General features: G+C 51.3%; 1 pseudogene; it reads right to left on the reverse strand.

The window, feature by feature from the left end:
• Positions 1 to 3,945: 3,945 nt before the first annotated feature.
• Positions 3,946 to 5,728, reverse strand: LOC128845197 (zinc finger protein 79-like; annotated as a pseudogene).
• Between the last annotated feature and the right edge of the window lie 235 nt (positions 5,729 to 5,963).

The raw sequence follows: 5,963 nt of genomic DNA on the forward strand, positions 1-5,963 counted from the left end.
AACACAGATGCAAACAATGAGAGGGAACATTGCTAACAATCAGCAACTCAGTCATCTAGCTAACCCAGTGGTTCTCAAGCTAGTTACCATTGGGGGCAGCTCTCTCTGTGTTATGTGGGCAGCAGCCACACAACATATAGACCAGGGATTCTCAACCTTTTTCTCTCTGAGGCCCCCCCTCGCCATGCTATACAAATTCAGGGGCCGGGGGGCAGATGGGCCTTGGGCATAGGTGTAGTTTGATGTCTATTTGGGAGGGCCAGGGCCAGTGGGGCTTGAGCCCTGGAAAGCAGGGTCCAGGGAGGCAGAGCCACCTCCACTTTCTGACACACCTCAGCAAGCCACTCACTTGTCTGGCATGGGGGTGGGAGCAGGAGCGCAACCAAAAATTATAACTCAAAGGTGGGGACCTTAGCTCAAAAAGTTTGAAACCAGCTCAGGGTGCAGGAAGGGGGTAGCTAGGGGCTGTATGATGGCAGGGGGTAGCTCAGGGTGCAGGGAGGGGGTATCTAGGGGTTGTGTGGGGGCAGGGGGTAGCTCGGTGCAGGGAGGGGGTAACTAGGGGCTGTGTGGGGGCAGGGGGTAGCTCAGGGTGCAGGGAGGGGGTAGCTAGGGGCTGTGTGTGGGCAGGGGGTAGCTCAGGGTGCAGGGAGGGGGTAGCTAGGGGCTGTGTATGGGCAGGGGGTAGCTCAGGGTGCAGGGAGGGGGTAGTTAGGGGCTGTGTATGGGCAGGGGGTAGCTCAGGGTGCAGGGAGGGGGTAGCTAGGGGCTGTGTGCGGGCGGGGGGTAGCTCAGGGTTCAGGGAGGGGGTAGCTAGGGGCTGGGTGCGGGTGGGGGGGTAGCTCAGGGTGCAGGGAGGGGGTAGCTAGGGGCTGTGTGGGGGCAGGGGGTAGCTCAGGGTGTAGGGAGGGGGTAGCTAGGGGCTGTGTGGGGGCAGGGGGTAGCTCAGGGTGCACGGAGGGGGTAGCTAGGGGTTGTGTGGGGGCAGGGGGTAGCTCAGGGTGCAGGAAGGGGGTAGTTAGGGGCTGTGTGGGTGCAGGGGGTGGTGCAGGGAAGGCGTAGCTCAGGTGTAGCGAGAGGGATATTAGGGATGGTGCTGGGAGGACTCCCCTGCAGTCCCTGTTCCCGGAGGGGTCTGCCAGCCACGGGGTTCGGCAGCTCTAACCAGCTGCCTCTGCAGGAGTAAAGGGGGCTGGGAGCGGAGGAGCAGCTTCAATCTGGGCACCAACAGGAGAGGCAGGATCCTGCTGCCTGCTCCATGCACCAGCCAGAGCCGCAGCTGTCCCCCATTGCCTGGCTCCGGCTTCCCGCTTCTGACCTGGGTGGGGGAGGGGCAGGTGTGGAGCTGCCCCAGGATTGCCATGATCTTGTGCTGCAGTGGGGTGGGGGAGGGCTATGCCCTCCATGTCCCCAACTCTGCCCATGTGCTCAGGGCTAACCTGCCCCACAGGGAGCACTGGAGCTCGGGGATTCAGCCCCGCACCTCCCATCTTCAGCCCTGCAGGGGGCAGCGGAGATCAGGGCTTCAGCCACAGGGACCGAAGGCCCCCTTGAAAGGGCTCACGAACACCCTGTGGGCCACGGACCCCTGGTTGAGAACCGCTGATCCCGTATGGCCCTGAGGGTGTCACGTGGGCTGCAGCTGTGTACTGATTGGGCTGCAGTCTGCAAGTGGCCCACAAGCTGCAGGTTGAGAACCACTGAGCTAAACCTTCTAGATCTATGAATTCATGGTAACTACAGGGAACAAACAGCAGAGCCCTCTGAAAGTCCCGTCAGCTCCTAGCTACCCCCTCCCTGCATCCCATGAAGGCCCATTCTCACATTCTTCTCCTTTGCAGATGAATGAATCTGAGAAACTCAGACCCAAGTTATTCCTCCTCCTGCGCAGCAGGAAAGTCACAAATAAACCGTCATCCCAAGGCCAAGCTCAGGCCGTTGGATTTCAAACCTCCTAGAGACCATTATTGCTCCTGAATGTATCCATTTTATTAAACAACGTACTATCAAGTAGAAATGAGAGGTCACAGAGCGTAAGATAAAATCATTTCTATGGTGTGTGGGTGCTTCTACCATGCTCAACCCCAGAGTGTGTGAGCACCCCCACCTATCAGTGGTGTAATAACCAGCCTGTTCGTTCTCTCATCCTTTAATGGGGGAGAAGTATGTGCAGTGCTGTGATGGGTTGAGCCCCTATTTCTAGGGTGCCACTGGATGTGCCTGTCCCCCCAGCCTGGGTCCCCACCCCCGACTCTGTGCTGCTGTGTCAGGCTCTCAAACCCCCCTTTCCAGCCACACAGGTAGGGACACGCCCAGCACTAGAATCACCCCGAGTCTGCGATCAGCTCCTGTGGGAGAGCTCAGCTCAGGGAATTGCCCAGCGCTCTGGGACGGTGCCAACTCTCCTGTGGCGAATTAACTTAAATGTAGGAGTGGATCAGGGGACATCCAGAGAGTCTTGAAAAATCATAATCAAATCCCATCACCGTGTGGGAATCTTAACCCAGCCTCCTGCTCTACACAAGTCCGTTCCAGGAATGGGATTTTATTCTCTGCTTTATAACAATTGCATATCCCCATTACACAGTGTAACAATGGTGCCCTTGGTAGGACCCAACTGAGAGTGCCAATTGAGGACAAAATACTTAAAGCAGGGCAGTTACAGCCCAGAGCTGGGGTTTTTCCACCTCTAAGGCAAACCAAACCAGCCAGACAGAGAGGACTTTGGTTTTACCCCACTGGCTAACCACAAGTCACACAAGCAATTCCCTTAGACACTCCAGTTTCCCAAAAAGAACAGGAGTACTTGTGGCACCTTAGAGACTAACAAATTTATTAGAGCATAAGCTTTCGTGGACTACAGCCCACTTCTTCGGATGCATAGTGGGCTGTAGTCCACGAAAGCTTATGCTCTAATAAATTTGTTAGTCTCTAAGGTGCCACAGGTACTCCTGTTCTTTTTGCGGATACAGACTAACACGGCTGCTACTCTGAAACCTCCAGTTTCCCAGTACACCACCAGTGCCACTCATTATGGGGCCAAATGGTTATGAAAACCAATAGCCCAGTAACCTTTTTTCTTTTCTCTTGATCCCAAAGGACCAAGCCCCAGACCCAGGTCAATATACAAATTAGATCTTACCCACAAATCACGCTGTTGCCAATCCTTTAGAATCTAAAATCTAAAGGTTTAATCATAAAAGGAAAAAGATATAGATGAGAGCTAGAATTGGTTAAATGGAATCAATTACATACAGTAATAGCAAAGTTCTTGGTTCAGGCTTATAGCACTGTTAGAATAAACTGCAGGTTCAAATCAAGTCTCTGGAATACATCCCCAGCTGGGATGGGTCCTCAGTCCTTTGTTTAGAGCTTCAGTTTGTAGCCAAGTCCCTCCACAGGCAAGAAGGAGGAATGAAGACAAGATGGAGGAGATGCAGCAGTCTTTTATAGTCTCTTGTGATGTGGCCTTTCTTTCTTTGTTGCAAAGACAAGCATTCGGACACATGGCAAGAAAAAACCCTTAGAGTTCAGTCCATAGGCAGGTTCCTGCATACCTTGCTGAGTCACAAGGTGTATCTGCCTTCTCTCCATGGGTCAGTTGTATAGCTGATGGTCCTTAATGGACCATCAAGCAGGCTAGGCAGTGCTGATGCCACATTGTCTGGGGTATCATCCAGAAGCATTGCACAAGTTTGAAATACAGACAGTATAGAGCCAATACTTACAACTTTAAATACTAAAATGGCACATGCATACAGACAGCATAATCATAACCAGCAAACCATAACCTTGTTTTAGACACCTTATCTGACCCCCTTTATACAAGATTTGGAGCCACTACAGGACCTTGGTTGCAACAATAATCTATATGTTCCCAGTTCATGTCAATAACGTCCCACACAGCCACTCCAGCCTGGCCTGATGCTCTGAGGTTCACAGGATTCACTTGGCCCTTCCCTAGTCAGGGCACTTCAAGGATTTCTTGCCTGTGTGGATTCTCTGATGTTTAGTAAGGTGTGAGCTACACCGGTATGTTTTCCCACAGGTCAGGCACTTATAGGGCCTCTCTCCAGTGTGTACTCTCTGGTGCACAATCAGTGCTGACGGTACTCTGAAACTTGTCCCACACTCAAGGCATTTATAGGGTTTCTCTCCCGTGTGTACTCTCTGATGTACAAGAAGGTCTGAGCTCTCCCCAAAGCTTTTCCCACAATCACAGCATTTGAAGGGCTTCTCTCCTGTGTGTACCCGCCGATGCCTGCTAAAGATTGAACTGTCACTGAATGTTTTTTGGCACTCGGGACATTTATAAGGTTTCTCTCCAGTGTGTTTTCTCTGATGTGTGGTAAGAGCTGAACTGTATCGGAAGCTTTTCCCACAGGTCAGACATGTATAGGGTTTTTCTCCTGTGTGGATCTTCTGGTGTTGATTGAAATGTGATTTATCACTGAAGCTTTTCCCACAGGTCAGGCACGTATAGGGCTTTTCTCCTGTGTGGATTCTCTGGTGTCTAACAACTTGTGAGAGCTGAACAAAGCTGATCCCACACGTGGGGCACATGTAGGGCTTCTCTCCTGTGTGGAGTCTCTGATGGTTAATGAGCGTCGTACTCTGAGAGAAGCTTTTCCCACACTCAGCACATCTATAGCGTTTTTCTCCCATGTGGATTGTCTGCTGAGTAATATGGGCAGAACTCCCAGGGAAGCTGTTCCCACAGTCACCAAACATACTGGGTCTGTCTCCAGTGGGGATTCTCTGCTGGGAAGTTTCTTTGATTTTTCCAACCCCTCTGCTCCAGTGAGCTGATTCACTCTGTCTCTGCCCTGGCTCTTTTCCCTGGTGCCCGCATGGCTTGGGCTGAGTCTCCTCCGATCTCCCCAAACTGTCCTGTGTGGTTCCTCCTGCTCCGGACTCCCAGCTGAGGATTCTCCTCGGTCTCACTCACCATCCCAGAGACACAGAGATAATCCAGTTCACGTCACGCCCTCTGCTGCAGAAAAAAGGGGACAAACCAAAAGGGGAGTGGGAAAGTGGAAACACACCAAACAACTGCCCCCAAATCCTTCCCCAGAGAGAGAAAGGAGGGAACCAATTCTGGCACCTCATTCCCATCTGAATAGTTAGGAGAGAGTTTGTTTCTACCTGGGCACACAGGATTGGTGAAAACTCAGAACTGGCATTTGCCATGAGGGTGTAAAACACGGATTCTGAGCCACTTTTGCCAATTCCTTACCTCTGCGGGCATCTCTCAGTATCTCTCTTTCCTCCTCTCCCCAGAGACTGGGGACCCACAGCTCCTCCCTTCACTCCAGCCAGGAGATCACGTCAGGTCTGGAAATGGGAACTCTACTTGGGGTCAAGCAAACAAATGAGCAATATTAAGTTAGGGCCCAACAGTCAGTTATCTCAATACGTGGCCTGAGTTTCACAAATGCCGAGCCTGCAATGCCGGGGTTCGGTTCTGAGTGTCCAGAGTTATTGAGACCAGGCCACTTATTCCACTGCCTGATTATGGATTTGGAAATGTACTTTTAGGGTCCTGTAATTAAAGTTCCTGGCCTTGGTCATGTGATTATAGCACAGACTCTGCCCCTGCCACCGGGAATAAATCTGTGAGACATTTGTAGATCTGGCTAGTAACAGAGATTTAATAAAGTCAGTGATGCCGCTCAGATGGCTGAAGACACACCCATGTGTGGAAGTGTTTGGCAAAATCAGACCCTAAGTTAATAAACAAAACTTACCAAATGGAAGAAGGAATCAGTGTGTGTGCAGAACGGAGAGTTATTGAACCTTCAGAAAACACACACATCACAGGTCGTTTTTAACCAGAGCTGAGAGACGAGACAGTCTGACCTAGGAATTCTCTCTGTGTCAAATGTAAAGTTACCAGCCTAAATCCTTCTGCTACCGAATTAGTTCAAAAGTTGATAACACTTTTTAAAAATAATGGTAAAAGG

The sequence above is a fragment of the Malaclemys terrapin genome, chromosome 11 (assembly GCF_027887155.1).
Source record: "Malaclemys terrapin pileata isolate rMalTer1 chromosome 11, rMalTer1.hap1, whole genome shotgun sequence".
In the NCBI taxonomy this organism is placed as follows: domain Eukaryota; kingdom Metazoa; phylum Chordata; order Testudines; family Emydidae; genus Malaclemys; species Malaclemys terrapin.